The sequence below is a fragment of the Panulirus ornatus genome, chromosome 70 (assembly GCF_036320965.1).
Source record: "Panulirus ornatus isolate Po-2019 chromosome 70, ASM3632096v1, whole genome shotgun sequence".
Taxonomy (NCBI): Eukaryota; Metazoa; Arthropoda; class Malacostraca; order Decapoda; family Palinuridae; genus Panulirus; species Panulirus ornatus.
In genome coordinates, this window is record NC_092293.1 from 416,825 (window position 1) to 438,726 (window position 21,902).

At 38.3% G+C, this 21,902-nt stretch overlaps 1 non-coding gene across 1 annotated transcript; it reads right to left on the reverse strand.

Annotated features, from left to right (window-relative positions):
• Nucleotides 1-4,308: 4,308 nt before the first annotated feature.
• Nucleotides 4,309-4,380, reverse strand: TRNAM-CAU (transfer RNA methionine (anticodon CAU)). Its single transcript has one exon. It is a non-coding gene; the product is annotated as a tRNA-Met (tRNA).
• Nucleotides 4,381-21,902: the final 17,522 nt, after the last annotated feature.

The window sequence follows — 21,902 nt, forward strand, 5'->3', positions numbered from 1 at the left end:
CATCAGTGACGACAAGTAGGATAGAAAAACCTGAGAAATGGTTGTTGATGATGGTGTGAACAGTATTATTATCATTACCACACATCACCAGCACACCTTTGATGGCGCTCCTACACCTTCGTGGCTGCTGCACTCCACACAGGAGCAGGGGATGATGGACACTCTTGAGCAAGAAGGTTCTTCGACGAGACTGTACTATTTCTCTCCGTCCTTTGAGGATGACACAGCCTTGCTAAGGATGACTTGTCACTGGCGGTGACACAGCTGACGGATGGAGTCCTGTTACACCTTGTGAATAATATAACCAAAACAGTAGACTGGCCAAGTTGACAAGCGTATTGTGCACTTCAACTGACTAATGATATGATACAGAAAATTACAAACATAAATATTTATTGTAAGGATGAAGTCAATGGTGAAACAAATATAGTTAGAATGATTGATGAAACACAGTGTGGGAAGTGACACAACTTTGTTATACTTGGTCAGTTACAAATGATTAATACGAAAGCGTTAGGTATCGACCCGCAGGAGAACGTGTTTACAGATCTTTATAGAAGACATATCTATGTTAGATAAACGCCATATCAAGGAAATATCTTAACCTGGGACGTGTAACATCTGTGTGGAGAGACACAGCTTTGTAATATATGATCTACTCCACCGGTGAACTTTGACAACAGAGAGTTATACAACGCGTCGCTGGACAATATTCACCAAATACCTATAACGAATCTTTATATGGTATACAAGACATTTGTTGGAAGTAAACATAAGAAATGTTGATAGGAGATAAGGAGAGTGAAAGTACATATTTTCTTAAATGCTGAATGAATCCTGTCTTAACCTAGTTATTTTGCGTTGGATTTTATTTTAGATATCCAGAGGATAATATATTCTGGGGCTTATAATTATGATGCTTTTAACACCTTTTTTTCAATTTCTTATCATCTTTGCTGGCTAAAAGGCCTTCGTTCTTAAGAACCATTTTGATGCAACACACTACATATTTATTATAAATCCTTTATCACATCAACTATAATGTTTGTACATTATTCTTTAAGTTGTCAGTCACATTCTCAAGTATATAACACATTCGTCTGACTCAAGTAGATACATATATCTCCATGTTCATATATATACATATGGTTCTTAATTTATCATCATTTTATTCCAAGTTTAAGTGATCCTTGTAAAGAAGATAGTAATCATTACCTTGGATGACGTACCTGAGTCTTTATAACAGAAATAATGAACAACTCCTGATTGTTGAGGTTGTGCATACCGCCGGTTGAAGACCATTAGTTCACCAATGTTGTACTGGTAATGATAAAAGTCAACATGTATATAACTTTAATGTTGGACATATACTATGGATTCAGGCTTTATGACTGTTCATATGTTTTCAAATATACCAACATTACATTGACTCTATACGAAATACTACCATTAAATTGTTTGGTCATAAAGGAGATATTCTGATCACTCCAATAATACACATGTATGTTTACCTGGTACAAAGAGATCCGTCATATTGTAAAGCCCTGTGCCAGCCAGGCAGCCAGCCTCCCTAACAACAAACTACCTGTTAGTCAAGATCAGATAAAGAGCCGGGTTGAGGTGAGGGCCCGTACCAAGCATAGACCTAGCGACCTCTCATGGTACAGACCACTCATATGGAGACATGGTGAATCCAACAATTAGAAACATTCCATATTTGAGGAGACTTGGCAGGTCTAACTATGAACCAATTTCATCATGATCGTATGATATGACCCTGTGCCAATGCTGGGACAAATTGTAATATTGAACTGTATATCAATTTCATATTTCGATGGAATTAACAATAAAGATGAGTTGCCATAATTATGAGGAAACATGTCCACATTCACACTCACCAACCCTACCCAGACAACAAGAGTCGTATTGATCATTTCTGAATTCATCGGACACATCCGGGAAGATACTTTTTTACCGTATTTACTTTACTTTAAAGTTTCGTTCATAGGAAATAGAGCGAAACTAACTATCTGTATTACCAACAAAAATCACTATGAGGTATAGATATCTATCTACTAATGACGTCACGTCTGATGTCACTCGTAGTAATGATGGTGGGCAAACGTTTGACCTCAGATGAGGTGAAGTATTTTATCTTCAATATGATTGTTAACATGGAATAATGTACCAGTTAGAGTGGTTGGAAGCAGCATTATAAATACGTTTCACAATAAACTTGATAAATATTTCCCTTCAAGTTCAAGACTAACATTATTTGCGACTCATCATTAATCACACTGACAATATACAGGTTTATCTTTAGATTATCTGTATGTCTTCCACTACACTAATGTGTGAGTTCCTGATATCTTCCACTACACTAATGTGTGAGTTCCTGATATCTTCCACTACACTAATGTGTGAGTTCCTGATATCTTCCACTACACTAATGTGTGAGTTCCTGATATCTTCCACTACACTAATATGTGAGTTCCTGATATCTTCCACTACACTAATGTGTGAGTTCCTGATATCTTCCACTATCACCATCAGCCTCGAAGTGACCCAGTGGTCCACTGCTGTATGGATACCTTTACATTCCTTTGTATAATGGAATGTTTGTAACAACACAGTAATTAATCACATCTGAGCAATCGGGAATTTGACAAGGCATTATCAGCTCTACGTCCTATTGGCGGGCCATCATAGAGCTATAAGGCTGTAGTCATGTTTGTCTGGATGTTGATGACAGGGGCTTCCTCTCTTATGTGAATGGCTTCTAATCTGTGTAGTCTCCTGCGATCACTACAACTAGTAATGATTTTGATGTTATTCATTATAATCTCCCTCGTTAGTCTCGTTCCATGCTTTTGTTCATGATGATGTTTGATTCCACCTTCTTGTAAGTGGAGCGAGAGTCGGTGGCTCAGGGTGCAGGTGTATTGATCACCATCTTGAACTTAAATATGAAGTCTATATAGATGCAAACTGGCAGGCAAGTCAAAAATCTAAATTCTAAACACTGGCGCCTTACAAAGGAGAAACATTTCTTCAAGGGAAGAGAAAGATAAGTAATTACATACTAATATCTCAATCATGGTACCACGTCAGTCTCTCATTCCCGTACACAAGTCATCAAGTCCAGTCTCTCCTTTGCCACTCCAAACCTCCAGCCTGACCCAACAACATTGTGGTCTGCATGATGGAAGCACACATGAAATATTCACAAGAATTTCCTTCTCTACACTTGCCTCCAGAACTTTCTTTTATGCTTGTAGGTCCAAATGTTTACGCCAGGCCTCAGCACAGACGCCATTGAGATCACCAGCCGGTCAAATGTATACTGTAAACACATAATGACAAAGGAAAACATACTTACGGTTACGTACATACATGCAAGTATAACCTTAATGGTCAGGTCAAAGGTCAGGCCAACATAATACCTGAAGGTCGCGCCGTCATGTTCAGCCACACAGATCTTTCAGAGCTTCATGCCTGAGTACGATACCACATTACCAGCTTCCAATATTATACTACCTTTCCCGCCACACCACACAACAGCCTCACCTTAATGTCATGCAACATCAACATTTATATTTGGTCTCTGACGACAACCCCGCCACCACCAGCAGACCCATGCAGGCCCCCATGTCACTTACGTCACTACAGTTTCCAGGCATTTTAGTGGCTGTTAATTACCACTCCTCTGACCCAGGCAGCTTTCTTACCTTCCTGTCTCACCCAGACGTTGTCTGCTGGCTCTCACTCCACAAACATACAACCATACAACCTCTCCTTCCCAGACATAACACATCACAACACCTTACTTCCACCACTTTCATCTTTTTCTTCGTGACAATATATTTCTCTGCGGAGAGCGTTACGCGCTTGCCCTGCCTTTTGGCAAAATCTCGTTAGATGAACCTATATGAGAGAATTCCCCCCCCCCCCCGCCTCTCTCTCTCTCTCTCTCTCTCTCTCTCTCTCTCTCTCTCTCTCTCTCTCTCTCTCTCTCTCTCTCTCTCTCTCTCTCTCTCTCTCTCTCTCTCTCTCTCTCTCTCTCTCTCTCCCCAGCCAGCCACTATGAATGTAGATTGCGTGACTGAGTGAGAGCGATGAAGTTCTTGCCATATGACGGCGAGCCACACTGCACACCACACACCCACCCACCCAGTGCATATCAACCTGGCTCTTGGCTGAGAGAGAGAGAGACAGAGAGAGAGAGAGAGAGAGAGAGAGAGAGAGAGAGAGAGAGAGAGAGAGAGAGAGACTACCTACGAGTATTTACGATCACAAAAAATACTGAAAAGGCCCCGCCGGGAATCGAACCCGGACCAACTGTTTATGAGGCAGATGTGCTAACCACTACACCACGGAGCCGCTTGTCAGTGGCGGAAAAATCTCTTATATGTTAACAAACGTGACTGAGGACTTAAAGAATCTGTTACAAACATAATGGTTATTGTGATAAATGATTTGTTTATGATAAATGTATATTGTGTTGCATTATAATGTTTGTTAAGAACCAAGATCTTTAAGCCAGAATCCTTAAGATTATATAAGAAATAATAAAAACGTGTTAGAAACATAAAAAATTATGACTACAAAAGAACAGAATTCATTATCATGTGGGTACCTAAGTGAAAATGTAACACAAGGAGCTAGTTTAATGCAGGAGTGTTTCATCTTTTAACAAAATATTTACCTCTACCTCCCTTTTCTTTCGTCATCATCTCTTATGTTTACTATCAAGAAATGTCTTTTATCTAACATAAAAATTCTGTATAGGTATTTGATTAATGTTCTCCAACGACGCGTTGTATAACTCTTCGTTAGTGAAGTTCATTTCGTGTAATGGATCATGCATTACAAAGTTGTGTCTATCCACACAAGTGTTACACGTCCCAGGTAAAGATATATTCTAGAGATAGTGTATATCTAACATATATATGTGTTTTATAAATATTTATAAAAAGTTTTCCTGAGGGACAATACCTAAGACTTTCGTATTAAAGTTGATCAGTTGTAAGTGATCAAGCATTACAAAGGTGTGTCCATTACCACAGGTGCTACTGATCCCGGGTAAAGGTATTTCATCATCTTTGTATCTTTAACCTTTCTAGTTATAGATGTTTCATCCCTGATTCCATCCTCACAATGGATGTATGTGGTTTGTGTTGTCTTAACATATCATTAGTCAGTTGAAGTGGAGAACATGCTCCACAGCCTAGCCACTCTACTCTGTCTTCCACATGCTATTCAAGAGGTGTTACCGGATTCCGCCTATAAGTGTTTACACCGGGGGTAACAAGTCACCTCCGGACGACTTCTTCTTTTTACTTTTGATGATTTGAAAAATTTATGAATCATATTTGGTTTTATGATGTCAATAAGATTGTTGGAAATTGTATATAACAATATCTGTCATTTGATGAATAATTCATCAAAGATAAAGTTTATGAATATTGATTGTTTATCTCTCGTTGTTAATGATGAAAGTTTTTTTATCTAACAAAATACTTTCATTTGACTCATAAAGAATATTCTTAAGAAAAACGTAAATAATTTGTCATTAGTTCTCATCACACAACATAAAAGTCTGTTTTTTCAAAGTTTTCTCAGCGGATGATGCTAACATTTTGAAGAGTAGAAACTCATAACTTATATTCCTTGAACCTTGTGTTAATAATAATTACATTACTTTTCTCTAAACAATACTTTTTTCAGTGTGTAAAACCCGGATAAAAAGCCTGCAACATAAATAATGATGCAATTATCTTTATGTTATTGAAGATATTACTGATTTCTAGACGTAAAACATTTATCTGCAAAATAGAAATCTTTATGTTAGATATGTTAATCTTAACGATATCACGTTACATATATTTCTGTACCTTGTGCTCCAGAAAAGTTATGGGATATTATTCATTATCTCATAAATAAATTAGTTTAAGTATCCCATGTATTTTCAGTATAAATCCACAAGGTAAATACACTTTTGCCATCTGTATTTTATGGTGATCAGTGATAAGTTCCTAGATCAAGGAACTGTAATTCATTACTTGGCAAGTAAATCCTTCGTCCTTCACAATACACCGTAAGAGTGTCTAAGGCTCACCCTAGCTGGGGTTTACATTGTTGAACAACGTAATGCTTTTTGGTCGGTTTAGGTTTCTTAATTGTTGACTACAGGGACGAGTTTATAAGGAAGTGAGGAATTTGGGAAGGGTTTATTGATGGGTGCCGGGAGTGTGGTGATGATGATGAAGGATCAGAGAAAATATATTATGTCGGACGGAAGTCAATAGATCCTGGTGCTCGACCCAGAACCTTGACTAATCGTCTATAAGAAAGTGGTTGTTTATGTTTGGCCAAGTCCCAGCTTGGCAGGGGCTCTGGTCTTATGACACACTGTTAGCTGGCTTTATTTGTCATGTTTTTTTTTTCCTTGGACTGAACTGATAAGAACATTAAGAGTTAAAAATTTATCTAAACACACTTTGCCATCATATGAATTTTATGTTTTGAATTTATAAATGATTCCTAAGATGTACATAAGTCGACGTATCACTAGACTTGACATATCTTTCAAGAAATTTATCGCTTCATTTTTGTCAATTTAATGAATAATGGCTTGTGTCAGTGTGTCTGTCCCTCAGTATAGCAAGTCAAGCATTACTCCACCGTACAACAACTACAACATGGCTTGTGTCAGTGTGTCTGTCCCTCAGTACAGCAAGTCAAGCATTACTCCACCGTACAACAACTACAACATGGCTTGTGTCAGTGTGTCTGTCCCTCAGTACAGCAAGTCAAGCATTACTCCACCGTACAACAACTACAACATGGCTTGTGTCAGTGTGTCTGTCCCTCAGTATAGCAAGTCAAGCATTACTCCACCGTACAACAACTACAAGGTCACAAATGAGGGGACAAATAACATATAGGTTGGGTCACGGAAAATGCCTAATGAGCTGAGGAAAAGGAAGGACATTACATACACTGGCTTTATCAGTGAATCATTTTGTGATGGTTGTGAAATATTGGTCATGTGTAGAAGATGGTCCTTGTACATGAATCATGCTATATATTAGTTTCACAATATGTTATAATGGTGTCTTTACCTGGTGAACTGATATGTGATATAATAGATGTGATCTGTCTTGTTCTGTACTTCTCTTTGAAAATATCAACTTTAGATTTGTATCAAATTTTTCCTACATGCAATGAAATCGTGTTTGCGAGTTAAACAGAATCTTATGACATTGCAGGAAGATCTTAACAGGCTATCGTTGTACAGTGTACAATGGCCAGTGATATTCACCGTAGACATATGCAACATGTTTACACTTTGTACACATAGCAGGCAAACTACAGTATCATCTTAAGATGTGGAAATAAAACTATCAAGGCAGGAGAAGGATTTAGGTGTCATCATTAGTAGAGATGTAAAGCCAAGACAACAGTGTATTAATGTACGTAATAAGACTAACAGGCAACTTGGTGTCATGTGTTAGTAGCAAGAATGAACAGGTAATATTACAGCTATAGTTAGTCACACAACACTTACATTGTGCTGCATATATTGCTAATTATATTTGTGTACAAAAATACCTCTGATAGCATTCAGAGACGGATGATGATAATGTCATTAGAATTTCCCACATGAAGACATTAAGATAACAAGACTTACATTATCTGGAAGGACAGAGGGTGAAGGATGATATGATAGAAGGTTAGATAATCTGGTATGTTTATTAATGCGAATTACACCTTACATTATTACCTGCAAACACAAAATATTTATTTTCATTAATTACATATTCATATTGTTAGAGAGAATAACATAATGAGTTGTCGACCAGAGAGAGGATGAAACAGGAGCAAAACTCTATGAATTATTAGATTTATTGATCATATAATGATCGTTGAGCCAGAATCCATAATCATATATATGTATTTACAACTGAGGAAAATACTTTTGTTGTTAGATTCGTCAAGTGTCATGATGAAATGTATTTCTGTCTCATTGTTAGGTTGAACAGCAGGTCTCTGCTTCACGGGTCTATGGTGTCGTTGTTAGGTTGAGCAGCAGGTCTCTGCTTCACTGGTCTATGGTGTCGTTGTTAGCCTCTCTAGGTGTATGTACTGGTCCTCACCTCAACCCGGCCCTGTATCTGATCTTGTCTAACAGGTAGTTTGTTGTTGAGAGATTGGCCATGTTCCTGCCTGGCACGGGACCTTATCATACGACGGTTCGCTGTGTACAACGTCAGGGGATGTGTGTATCGTTGGATTCATTGGTTATGAACTGGTAAAGATCATTAAACCAGTATCTCTACTATACGACAAGCCATTCACATTACAATATTTGCTACATGATAACAGGAATGTACATATGTTGATAGATGTTGATGGTTATGAGTAGCAAAGGTCATTAAGCCTGAAGCCATACCATACGTCAAACACTGAAAGTACATTAAATGTATAACAAGATGTATATAATGATGGTGGATACAGTGACAATGTACAGTTAAAGTACATTAAATGTATAACAAGATGTATATAATGATGGTGGATACAGTGACAATGTACAGTTAAAGGTCATTGAGCCACAATAATGAAATAAACAATAAATACCTAAAAGCTAATGATAACTGGACACAAAAGCTAATGATAACTGGACACAAAAGCTATGAATGTCTGTCTTGATTATTGATGGTTGGGGGAGGAGATACTTATGGCAGTTGAAGGATTTTAAAATAGTTTGTTGTGTGGTGAGGAAGAGAAGGATAGGAGGAGGGTAATAGTTCCTGGGTGGGGTCAACCCTGGTGCATCATTGTCAATCAAGCAAAATAAGTAAAATAATTATCGAGGAAAGATAGATTTTTATGTGTTGATTTTAACGATCAGTGAGCTATGAGTAAGGTCATAAGTTTTGCTTGATTTAGAAAAGGTATAAACCGTCATGACATTAATCATTTCTTGATACTGATAACTTAACAAAACAAATCTGTTGCATTTGGACATCAATGATAAGGATATTTCAGTGTGTTTATGTTAATCTGTACTACATTTATATGTTAGTGGTGAACTTGTAGAATCTATGAAGGAATGTAATTACTTGATAATGACTTTTCTTTTAATAGAAATATGGAGGCACTGTACAAAAAGGCAATATCTAGAATGTATTTTGTTAGGAATCTTAGCAACCTTAAAATTAACACTAAAACTATAGATTTATTTTATACAGCTTTTATACAGTCAGTAATCTCATTATCATTCACATGTTGGTAGGCAAACTGGAATTCAGATCAAAACATAAATAGACAAAAGTTATCAAGAACTGCATTAAATTAGGAATACCAGTTTACTACTAGAAATATACACAAAATGTTAATGAGGTAATAAATTACCTACGATGAAAAGATATTGTGTTTAGGATTATGAAGAGCAAGAAAGAAAATAGACCCAGATGAGCCAGTGTCCGGGCTCGGCCACTCCTCCATATTGTGTCCCCGGTAGCCACTTGGGCAGCGCTACTGTGCGTCGACTTCCTATTGGTGGACCGCTGCTGCTCGTGATTCATGATTGGTCCTCCGCGGTCCAGTGGCTACTGTGATTGGTCCTCCGGGGACCAGTGGTTACTGTGATACGTTCCTGTGGTATATTGATTAGGGCCGCAGTTGGCCGTGCTGTCTTACCTTACCTGGTACATGTATAATGGACACACGTAAAACATGTTATCTTCTCATATTTTTTCTTGAGAGAAATCTTTATAAACTTCAAAAACGGAAAGAGAAACAAAAATGTCAAAACATAAATATACTTACTCACGTGTATAGTTATATTTCTACATCTAGATGAAACAGACGAATGTGTTACATATTTTGAAATGTTACTCAGGACTGAACGTATGTATATTGATAGATCTTAATAAGTGGGAGCAGTTAAAGTCAGAACTGGTAAAAGAGATCTTCCCTTATTTACCGTGGTTTTTTGGCTTAGCTTAGCTCTTTAGCTTAGTGAAGTATTCCCCCATTTCCTCCCCTAAATTTCATTTGTGTTTATTTTCTGTGTTTACTCTTCTCTTTTTGTGTTTACAGACAAGTGGTTGTTGACCGGTATTTCTGGTGTTGCTGGACCACTGGTACATCTCACGAAGGTTGTTTGGACACAATTGTGCGACCATGTGAGAGGTGATGACAGCAGGAGAACTCCACCCAGCTTGGTACGTCCAGCCGGCCCTACTGTGAGGCGCTTGTCTGTCTGATCAGCTGCCTCGTATATTTTCTTAGAGAAGATGTAAGGTGTTACAAGTACCTTTTGTGTGGGGTGGTACCACACGCCACCCCAGAATCTGGGGTCTAGCTAGCCCCACTGGTATGGACTCTAGTAAGCCAACCACTCACTATTCCCGTAGTGGGTAGTGGTGTTGACCGACCTACGCTGGACATTAAGTCCACAAATGCAGAATTTGTTATGTTACATGTGACCGGTTCAACGCTTCCCTCAACCCCTTCCTCATCAAGAAAGTGATTGATGGCCTGGCTCGATATTTCGCCTAAGGGCTGAGGAGTCTTATTCAAGAATTATTAACATCTTCATCCTAGCCGTAATGAACAGAAATAATTAACAGAGCTTTTATATCCCAGCTACAGTGAAGGAAATAAATACAACTGAGAGGAGATCAATTTCATACACATTGGTGGATGACCGATGGAAATTATTAAGTTCTTATTAGAATTTTGTCTTATCTTGATTTTGTTGATTTTCATTGACCAGTAAATCTTGACCTGCACAAGGTAAGGCTGCCAATAACTTTTGCACATGTCATCCAAAAACTATATCACTACACATCTTGTGCTTTATATTTTGAAACACAGAATGAAGAAGTTTGATATACCTTACTTGGGTCTGGTCATGTAGTGATGTGCTGGCTATACTTATTTGACAGTTATGTTACACATGATAGGAAAGCTGTGTGGTAAAACTGGAGGGATGAAGGAACTTTATTTAATGGAAGTGCCAGATACTTCTTGGTTCCTGTTCTCTACAGTCTGCTATATTGAAAACTATCTTGTGTTTGTTGATAAAACTTTATGAATATTTGATATTTATGTAAAAATTGGAGTGCATGAATGAATTGATATGAAATATACAATAATGAAAGAATACTTGTAAAATCTGGAGAAAATCTAAACTTTACATTTCAGAATAAAAACATTGCAGTTATATTTCTGCATGAACATTACATTTCATTTTACATTCTATTATTTATGCCTCCTTTTCTCTATAAGTCCTCATGAATGAATGGAATGGCTACAAAAGCCAAAATGGGTTCAGAACTAATTCAGCTGATTTATGGGTAAACCATAGCAATGAGAGGAATACATATGAAAATTATTGGTTTCATGAAAGGTACAACAAAAAAGGCAACTGCAGGTGTACATCACATAGCAAAGAGTAAGTTAAACAATGAAACAATTTACAGGATTAGTAATATTACAACCATTTTTGTTGGTGAAGCCATAATGTAAGAATAAACTGAAGTCCAAATAATAAGAATCAAAAGTACATAATGTGTTGTGAAAACTGGTACCAGAATGAAGTAATTAAACACAAGAAGATATGTATCAGCATAAAACAGAAAATCCATGAAATGATAAAATTATTAACGGAATAATGATAGTTACACCAAAATAAATATTTCATGCAGTTTCAAGGAAAAACAAACTAGCTCAACTAAATACTTTAAACAACGTGGCAACATGAGGAAAAGAAAAAATCTTTGGAATTGTTTTACATCTTGTACAACAATGTTACTTCATAATAAGAGTATTCTCTTAAACAGGGTCATCTTGGGGCTCAGAGAGGCCATTCTTTTCAAATTACAGTTTGGAAACAACACCCAAATATATAAGTACGACTGGAAAATTTAGGTAGGCTAAACATTAATTGAAAATATCAGGGGAGACCCATTATGAAGAAGAGCAAAGTAACTTGTCAGTTTTACCTTTTACTGCAGATAATATCTGAAGAATTAATTTCAATGAGTCCTTAACTTTACAGAGATGCAGAAGTGTCTTGTTCCTCTGAAAAATATAAAGAACAAAATGGTAATCATCAGCGTAGTTACAAGAGATGGAGGGTAGGACCCAGGAACCACCGACTGTTTAGGGTTTTTATGATATCCAATTCTGCCTAGCTCCTAGGTTGCCATCCAGTCAATTTGGCCGTGATAATCTTGGCAAATCTATCCCCAAGGGTCCCAAATATCTAAACGCCAGTGGTAAATAGCACCTCGACTTAACTCAAAATATCACATATTGTTTACTTGACACTTATAGAGCCTAGCTTTCATGTGGTAATCAACAAGATTTGAAAAAGAACTTTGTCTAAATACAACACAAACACTTTAAACAGCTAATGTTAGAAATGAAAAGAAAAGTACTAATCAATAATAACAAATATAAACAAACCTGTAACTTTTATTCTGTCCCTTACCACCATGCATGTCTGTTCAAACAAAACAAACTGACCAAAAATAATTCTTTATGAACGTCTCGATTAACTAGTATTTCCCAAGAAACAATAACATATAAGAGAAGTTTTAGTCTGCAAACAAAACAAATACTTAAAACAGCTAACACAAAAGTAAAAAATAGATATCATAAATGATCATAAATTAAAGCCAGTAACTATCAATAGCTGTCGCTTACACTCACGAATGGCTGACCCGTACCATATTTTGGTCTTCCGCTTCACGTACAAATCTTGACCTATAACAATTCTAAATTATAATTTATATAATTTTCTTTAATCATTATATTACAATTTTCTTATGTTAATAATTAGTACAACAAACACAAACAAAAACTGTAGAACTATCAAAAGACAAATTTCAGGCAGCAACTATGAACAAGCGGGAAGGTTTGATCATTTCTCTCCTGCTCCTGCCTCTCTCTCCGTCTCTCATATGGCCTTCCCATGCACCAAGATGATATATATATATATATATATATATATATATATATATATATATATATATATATATATATATATATATATATATATATATATATATATATATATGGTAATGGTACTGATGGTTCTGCTGCCATTCATTTTGAAACTTCAATGTATTTGGTGGTGTGTGCAGATACAATCAACAAACCAAGTGAAATATCATTCATGATGTTTTAGAAGAAAGATTAAATACCAAGGGAGAAGAGGATAAACATCATGCCTGTTTCTGGGCACTACCTCGCTGATGCAGGGGGTGAAGATGCTGTTTTCTGTGGGGCAGGGTGGGAACGGATGACGGTGAGCAAGTGTGAATATGTACATGTGTGTATGTGTATATATGTATATATGTTTATGTATATACATGTATATGTATGTATATTATCCCTGGGGATAGGGGAGAAAGAATACTTCCCACGTATTCCCTGCGTGTCGTAGCAGGCGACTAAAAGGGAAGGGAGCGGGGGGCTGGAAATCCTCCCCTATCATTTTTTTTTTAATTTTCTAAAAGAAGGAACAGAGAAGGGGGCCACGTGAGGATATTCTCTCAAAGGCCCAGTCCTCTGTTCTAAACGCTACCTCGCTAATGCGGGAAATGGCAGATAGTATTAAAGTAGTATTAAAGAAAGAATATATATATATATATATATATATATATATATATATATATATATATATATATATATATATATATATATATATATATATATATATTTATATATGCAGTAAATTTTAGGGAAAATAAAAAGATGTTCTGGAAGGAGGTAAATAGGGTGCGTAAGACAAGGGAGCAAATGGGAACTTCAGTGAAGGGCGTAAATGGGGAGGTGATAACAAGTAGCGGTGATGTGAGAAGGAGATGGAATGAGTATTTTGAAGGTTTGTTGAATGTGTCTGATGACAGAGTGGCAGATATAGGGTGTTTTGGTCGAGGTGGTGTGCAAAGTGAGAGGGTTAGGGAAAATGATTTGGTAAACAGAGAAGAGGTAGTAAAAGCTTTGCGGAAGATGAAAGCCGGCAAGGCAGCAGGTTTGGATGGTATTGCAGTGGAATTTATTAAGAAAGGGGGTGACTGTATTGTTGACTGGTTGGTAAGGTTATTTAATGTATGTATGACTCATGGTGAGGTGCCTGAGGATTGGCGGAATGCGTGCATAGTGCCATTGTACAAAGGCAAAGGGGATAAGAGTGAGTGCTCAAATTACAGAGGTATAAGTTTGTTGAGTATCCCTGGTAAATTATATGGGAGGGTATTGATTGAGAGGGTGAAGGCATGTACAGAGCATCAGATTGGGGAAGAGCAGTGCGGTTTCAGAAGTGGTAGAGGATGTGTGGATCAGGTGTTTGCTTTGAAGAATGTATGTGAGAAATACTTAGAAAAGCAAATGGATTTGTATGTAGCATTTATGGATCTGGAGAAGGCATATGATAGAGTTGATAGAGATGCTCTGTGGAAGGTATTAAGAATATATGGTGTGGGAGGCAAGTTGTTAGAAGCAGTGAAAAGTTTTTATCGAGGATGTAAGGCATGTGTACGTGTAGGAAGAGAGGAAAGTGATTGGTTCTCAGTGAATGTAGGTTTGCGGCAGGGGTGTGTGATGTCTCCATGGTTGTTTAATTTGTTTATGGATGGGGTTGTAAGGGAGGTAAATGCAAGAGTCCCGGAAAGAGGGGCAAGTATGAAGTCTGTTGGGGATGAGAGAGCTTGGGAAGTGAGTCAGTTGTTGTTCGCTGATGATACAGCGCTGGTGGCTGATTCATGTGAGAAACTGCAGAAGCTGGTGACTGAGTTTGGTAAAGTGTGTGGAAGAAGAAAGTTGAGAGTAAATGTGAATAAGAGCAAGGTTATTAGGTACAGTAGGGGTGAGGGTCAAGTCAATTGGGAGGTGAGTTTGAATGGAGAAAAACTGGAGGAAGTGAAGTGTTTTAGATATCTGGGAGTGGATCTGTCAGCGGATGGAACCATGGAAGCGGAAGTGGATCATAGGGTGGGGGAGGGGGCGAAAATTTTGGGAGCCTTGAAAAATGTGTGGAAGTCGAGAACACTATCTCGGAAAGCAAAAATGGGTATGTTTGAGGGAATAGTGGTTCCAACAATGTTGTATGGTTGCGAGGCGTGGGCTATGGATAGAGATGTGCGCAGGAGGATGGATGTACTGGAAATGAGATGTTTGAGGACAATGTGTGGTGTGAGGTGGTTTGATCGAGTAAGTAACGTAAGGGTAAGAGAGATGTGTGGAAATAAAAAGAGCGTGGTTGAGAGAGCAGAAGAGGGTGTTTTGAAATGGTTTGGGCACATGGAGAGAATGAGTGAGGAGAGATTGACCAAGAGGATATATGTGTCGGAGGTGGAGGGAACGAGGAGAAGAGGGAGACCAAATTGGAGGTGGAAAGATGGAGTGAAAAAGATTTTGTGTGATCGGGGCCTGAACATGCAGGAGGGTGAAAGGAGGGCAAGAAATAGAGTGAATTGGAGTCATGTGGTATACAGGGGTTGACGTGCTGTCAGTGGATTGAAGCAAGGCATGTGAAGCGTCTGGGGTAAACCATGGAAAGCTGTGTAGGTATGTATATTTGCGTGTGTGGACGTGTGTATGTACATGTGTATGGGGGGGGGGGTTGGGCCATTTCTTTCGTCTGTTTCCTTGCGCTACCTCGCAAACGCGGGAGACAGCGACAAAGTATAAAAAAAAAAAAAAGAAAATATATATATATATATATATATATATATATATATATATATATATATATATATATATATATATATATATATATATATATATATATATATATATATATCTGGCCAATTCCCTGATCAACTTTGTTAACGTAGGTTGCATAAAATATACAAAATCACTAACCTCATTACAGGTTACTATATTATAAGAGATAATTTCATAGATTTTTGTTTATTCTCCATAGATTTGAGACACTTTAAAAGCCTAGCTTGTATACTAAGATTTTCAAACTCTGAGCGAAGCCATACAATAATCGTCCTTATCTACTCTGAGCATTGGATAGCCTCCTGATGATCAAGGTTGCTGTTTTGGTTGTCCGTTTCCCTTGTTACTGCTGCGCCTCACTGCACACCTTACATGAGTGCCTTCCACAGTATTAGGGACAGCTGCTGGGCCTCACTGTAGCTACTTCTGGGACGGTTGCCAATCTTCCTCGTATTCCCTCATGACCACAGCGCCAAACCGACTCCCGCCATCAGGCCGAAACGCACAAACATTTCTGACAAAATTGAGACAACCACTTTCGCGTCAGTTTTGACACCAAGTGAATTTATACGACAATTACGTTCAAGATGCTTGGTTTTTCGTTCATGGATTGAACAGAAGCAACCAACGCTGGTTGCTACTGCCCAATCCATGAAGTCCCCCCCACCACGGAAAGGTAACCAAGCTTCGGGGGGGATGGGTGTTTACCCTGACGCCAACGGAGAAACTCAATATTAGTGCAGAGATCTTTTCCTCGGTAAAGAAAGTGTAGCCGGACTCCGCCCTCATGAGGTTACTGCACGACAGCAAAGATCACCCTTTGGTAGGCTGTGCTATAGGCAGCACAGCTCCGTCAAAGATCTCACTCCATAAGTGAACTTATATAGATTCCTTTTTTAACATTTTGTCTTGTCTATAAGGAACTCATCAGTTCTTCTCCAGTGAAAGCAAAAAATCATCGAGAAATTCATTTGCTTCCTCAATATCAGGATCTTGTGGCTCTGTGTGGGGGACGGGGCTGGTGGGCTGTGTGTCTGGCTGTGTGTCTGGCTGTGTCTGGGAAGCGGGGCTGGTGGTCTCTGTGACTTGCTGTGTCTGGGGAGCGGGGCTGGTGGTCTCTGTGACTTGCTGTGTCTGGGAAGCGGGGCTGGTGGTCTCTGTGACTTGCTGTGTCTGGGAAGCGGGGCTGGTGGTCTCTGTGACTTGCTGTGTCTGGGAAGCGGGGCTGGTGGTCTCTGTGACTGGCTGTGTCTGGAGATCAGGGGAAGTCTTGGGCATAAATTTCAATATACTGTGAGCGATATCGTCTCTCAACCGATTCCTCTCGATCTTCTCTTGCACGGCCTTCATGATACGTTTGGGCGGCTTTCTCCATTTTCTTTGCATTTCAGTTGGTGATCCTGCGCCATCGAGCCACATGATACCAGAATAGTATCGTTCCTGTTTCCCAACGGGTCCAATCTTGGTGTCACACATGATGCCGAGTGAACCCAAATGGCGGCCGATGTTTACGTTGGAAGCCACGGGCTCGTTATGTATCTTGCAGTAACTTTCATACCGTTGCTGCAGCTCTTTCCTGCTGATAAGGTACCGCTTCATAGTAATAGTCTTTCCCTTCATTTGAACGAAGGTATTCATGAAACTAACAAAGGAAGCCTTTCCTTTGTAATCCCGTTTGTAGTAACAGAAAGCCATTGAAGACGTGGATTGGGTCAGGCGAAGTATCACAGACTAACAAGATAGTCCTCTAATCAGTGGTCCTGTATCAGCACTGAACTCGAAATACGTCAGAACGACAATTTCAACCCAGGGCTGGAGGGCCAATTGATGATATTCTCACGTCTTGCTCAACCAAGTAACCTCGGTTAGACCTTGTTTATATTCAAATATAGTAAAGTTAATATAGTGAAGCTTGATGATTCTATTCATATGTATATATATATATATGTATATATATATATATATATATATATATATATATATATATAAAAATATATATATATGTATATATATATATATATATATATATATATATATATATATATATATATACATATATATATATATATATATATATATATATATATATATATATATATATATATATAAATGTATATATATATATATATATATATATATATATATATATATATATATATATATATATATATATATATATATATATATATATATATATATACATATATTCAATAATGGATGGAACTTGGCTCCTAAGGTGATTTTGTTGTTGGAGTGGGACCTCCAGCCATTCTGTCCACCTTTTCCCTTTCTAGACATGTGGTGGTGCATTGGGTAGTGTGGCAACCTTCGTCTTCATCTTTTTGGGTGCAGGCTTTCAAACCTCGTGGAGTAGTTGTGGGGTTTGCTTCTTTGCTGTACCCGACATAGCCATCTGGGTGTAGCTATCTACCCGGGCTGGTGGGTCAGCCAGTATAGCTACTCGCTCACTCGGTACCTGGGCTGGTGGACGAGCAGCCTTCCTTTCTTCCATGGCCACAGTTTGCCTAACGACCTCGGGTTGTGGAGCAGCCATCCTCACTACCACCCAGGTTGGTTGGGCAGCTTTCTTTCGTTTCTTTGCTACACCCTTCTGGTTGGGCTGGTTGGGCAACTTTCTTTTTCCTCTTCTTCGATACAACCTGCCAACCGAATTCGTCTGCTGGTGGGTCCGTTTCTTTCATGGATACAACCTCTGTAGCCACTTGGGCTGGCCGGTCAACCTTCGGTTGTAGGTAAAAGTATATATATAGAATAATGTGGTTATCATCAGCAGCCAGAGGCCATTCCTCCCTCCTTGCCTGCAGAGTTCTTGATTTTCTGGAAAGTTCTACGAGATTCTGGTAAGATAAATACCATTGAGAGGACGTTGTTAGGGGACAGTCAGGTTCAGTTTAGAATTGGTTGTGGGATGGTCCTTTTACTGTGTCGTATCAGCCAGATGGGTATTTCTTTTCACAGTTTTCGTTAAAGTTTCTGTTTTCTAGAAGCATAATCTAGACCACTATTTTCCATGTGTTTATCATTTTTGTTGTTATAGTTTCATTATCATCATTAGTTATGTATATTGTTGACTTTCAGATATTTGATGCTATGCTCGTGATTGCCGTGGAAGCGTCTGACATCTTGCTAGAAGACTTTCTGGTCACAATATTTCTGCACTGGGGAGTTGATCGTAATCTTTTATTGCAGGTTTTGTTATTATCTTGCTTTACATTAAGGTCTACTGGAGGTTTTCCCAATGCTGGTTGAACATATGTCCAGCAACAGGAGATGGCGTAAGATACAGTATTGATGAAACTTATCTATCTATATACCTATCTAAATATCGCTCTATCAATCTATCAATCTAACTATCTATCTATCTATATATCTATCTATCTTTATCTGAAAGTCAACAATAATAGAATCATTGATATATGAAGTATAACAATGTCCTCTCAATGGCAATTATCTCACCAGAATCTTCTAGAACCTTCCAGAAAACTATGAACTCTGCAGGCAAGGAGGGAGGAATGGTCTCCGGCTATTGATAAAACCATATTATTCCATATATATGTTTACATATACATATTTATGTATATATGTGAATGTATATATAACGTACAGAATAATACGGCCATCATCAGTATCGAAGAAAACTGAAAAGATGAGGTCCCACCGAGATTCGAACTCGGATTGCTGGATCCAAAGTCCAGAGTGCTAACCCTTACACCATGGGACCTGATAAGAAAAGATGTGATTTCATCTAAATGTTTTACATATAATCAACCAGAGGCCATTCCTCCCTCCCTGCCTGCAGGGTTCAAGGTTTTCTAGAAGGTTCTCGAAGATTCTGGTAAGATCATTACCTTTGAGAGGTCGTCGTTAGATGACAGTCAGGTTCACTCTATGGTTGGTGTTTGTAGTTGGTTGTCCGAGGATGTTGTTATACTTGATCAATTTTGTAATTGTTGACTTTCAGGTAGGAAGTACTCATTTACGATGCATCCTTGTACTCACAACAACCTTATGAGTCACTTCAAGATTTATCTTCACTACAACTTTATCTTCACTACACTATTAAGGTTGAAGTCAATGGTCACATTCACTACAATCTCAACACGACTGGTCTTATACCTAACCCATATTATCACTACATCCATGTACATGTATTTCTTGCAGAATAACGCAGATATCAATGATTTCTGTGAAAGTTGACATATACAGCCTTACGTATCTATCGATCTATCTAATATCTGTTTTTTACCTATCTATCTACCGATCTATCTATCTATCTAACTTTCTAAATCAGAAAGTCAACAACAGTATCATTAATGATACGTATAACTACGTCCTCTCAATGGCAGTTCCTACCCAGAATCTTCGAGAACCTTCTAGAAAACCTTGAACCCTGCAGGCAGGGAGGGAGGAATGGCCTCTGGTTGATTATATGTAAAACATTTAGATGAAATCACATCTTTTCTTATCAGGTCCCATGGTGTAAGGGTTAGCACTCTGGACTCTAAATCCAGCAATCCGAGTTCGAATCTCGGTGGGACGTCACCTTTTCAGTTTTCTTAGAAACTGATGATGGAACTGAGCCATATAGTTGACCTTCGATGGAAATATATTTCTTACGGCCCACCATTTTATTTAAGTATGAAGATATCACGGCAGAGAGGAAACGTGTGATATTCAAAATCAAAAGCCGCAATTGCCCTCATGGTAATGGTCGACATGTTTGCAGACAGATGACACAGACATGTGAGAAGTTAGACAAATATGGACGTTCCTGGTTGCTGTATAGCCTAGGTTTATTATCACTTGTAATGAAGGAGAAATGTTGCACATTATTCCACACCTTTTAATTTAGGCTAGGTTAGGCTTGGATGAATAGGGTCATTAACGTAACAGAGCTGGGAAATGCATCATATCGGATCTGTATTTGTGCAAAATGGCGCAAGTTTGTGGAAGATATTTACGCAATGCCGGAGAGAATCCACCTCCACCAGAAATAATGTCTCAGACCATACAATATCTGCTGTTGGACGAGCAGGGGACATTAGACCAATATATTCCTGTAGTTTACTGCTCTTCCCAAACACGCAGCAAGACATTCGTAAAAGCGTTAAACTGAACTTTTCCATCGGTTTTCATATCTTTAATTACTTACACTAGTTCCAACAGATGGAAAAAATCATTTGAAAAATCAGAAATTATTTGCCTATAAAAAGCATTTTGATCGATCGTACCAAATATTCAATTATTTCTGTACCCGACAAAATATTCAGTCACTCCTATATCCGACATTTTTCCTGCTGGCTGGTGACGTTAAAGTCATATGGTAATTTACCGCAATTACATTATAGATATATTCATCTATATGGAATGGCTCAGCGTGAAGAAACATATATATTTTCACTAAATCCTCCTCTTCACTACACACCCATCTTCACTACATAGTTCTAACACAACATCTTGACTACACCATTGTATGACCACATTATCATATCATTGTGTTCTTATCTTCACCACAGCCTCGGCAAAATTAATGTTTTCTTTACACATCAGGGTAGATGGCCATCTTTATGATGACAGAGAACACACATAATATATTAAACCACTTATCTTTAGTCACTTTAATCTAATTTCTGCTGATAAAAACGAATTATAATGACAATCCTTGTGTTCTGTGACGGGACATTGTACGGGTGAAGGAACTGTTGTCAGGCACATGTATTAAACTATTGAGAAATAAACTTAACTGTATTAAAGTATTAACTTCACTATATTAGACTTCTCTATATTAAGCTATGCTAGGATATGATCAGTTCCCAGGTTATATAAGGGCGGGAGCCGGGCCGAGAGCATCATTTGAGCTGGGACCTCTGTCGAGTGAACATCTCTGCTCCGCCTTGCAAGCTCCCTCAACCTTTCCTCGAACACTTCAATATAATAATGTTCACCAAGGAGGTAGGACGATCCTCCTTTGTCCAGGAGATGGAATTTGAATATGTCCATGTATTTGACATGGGCTATGGCTGTGTGGACATGGAAGTGGAATACCCAGACGTGGAAGTGATGGATGGAGTGGAACTTAGCTGTGTGGATATGGAGGTGGAATACCCAGACGTTGAAGAGATGGATGGAGT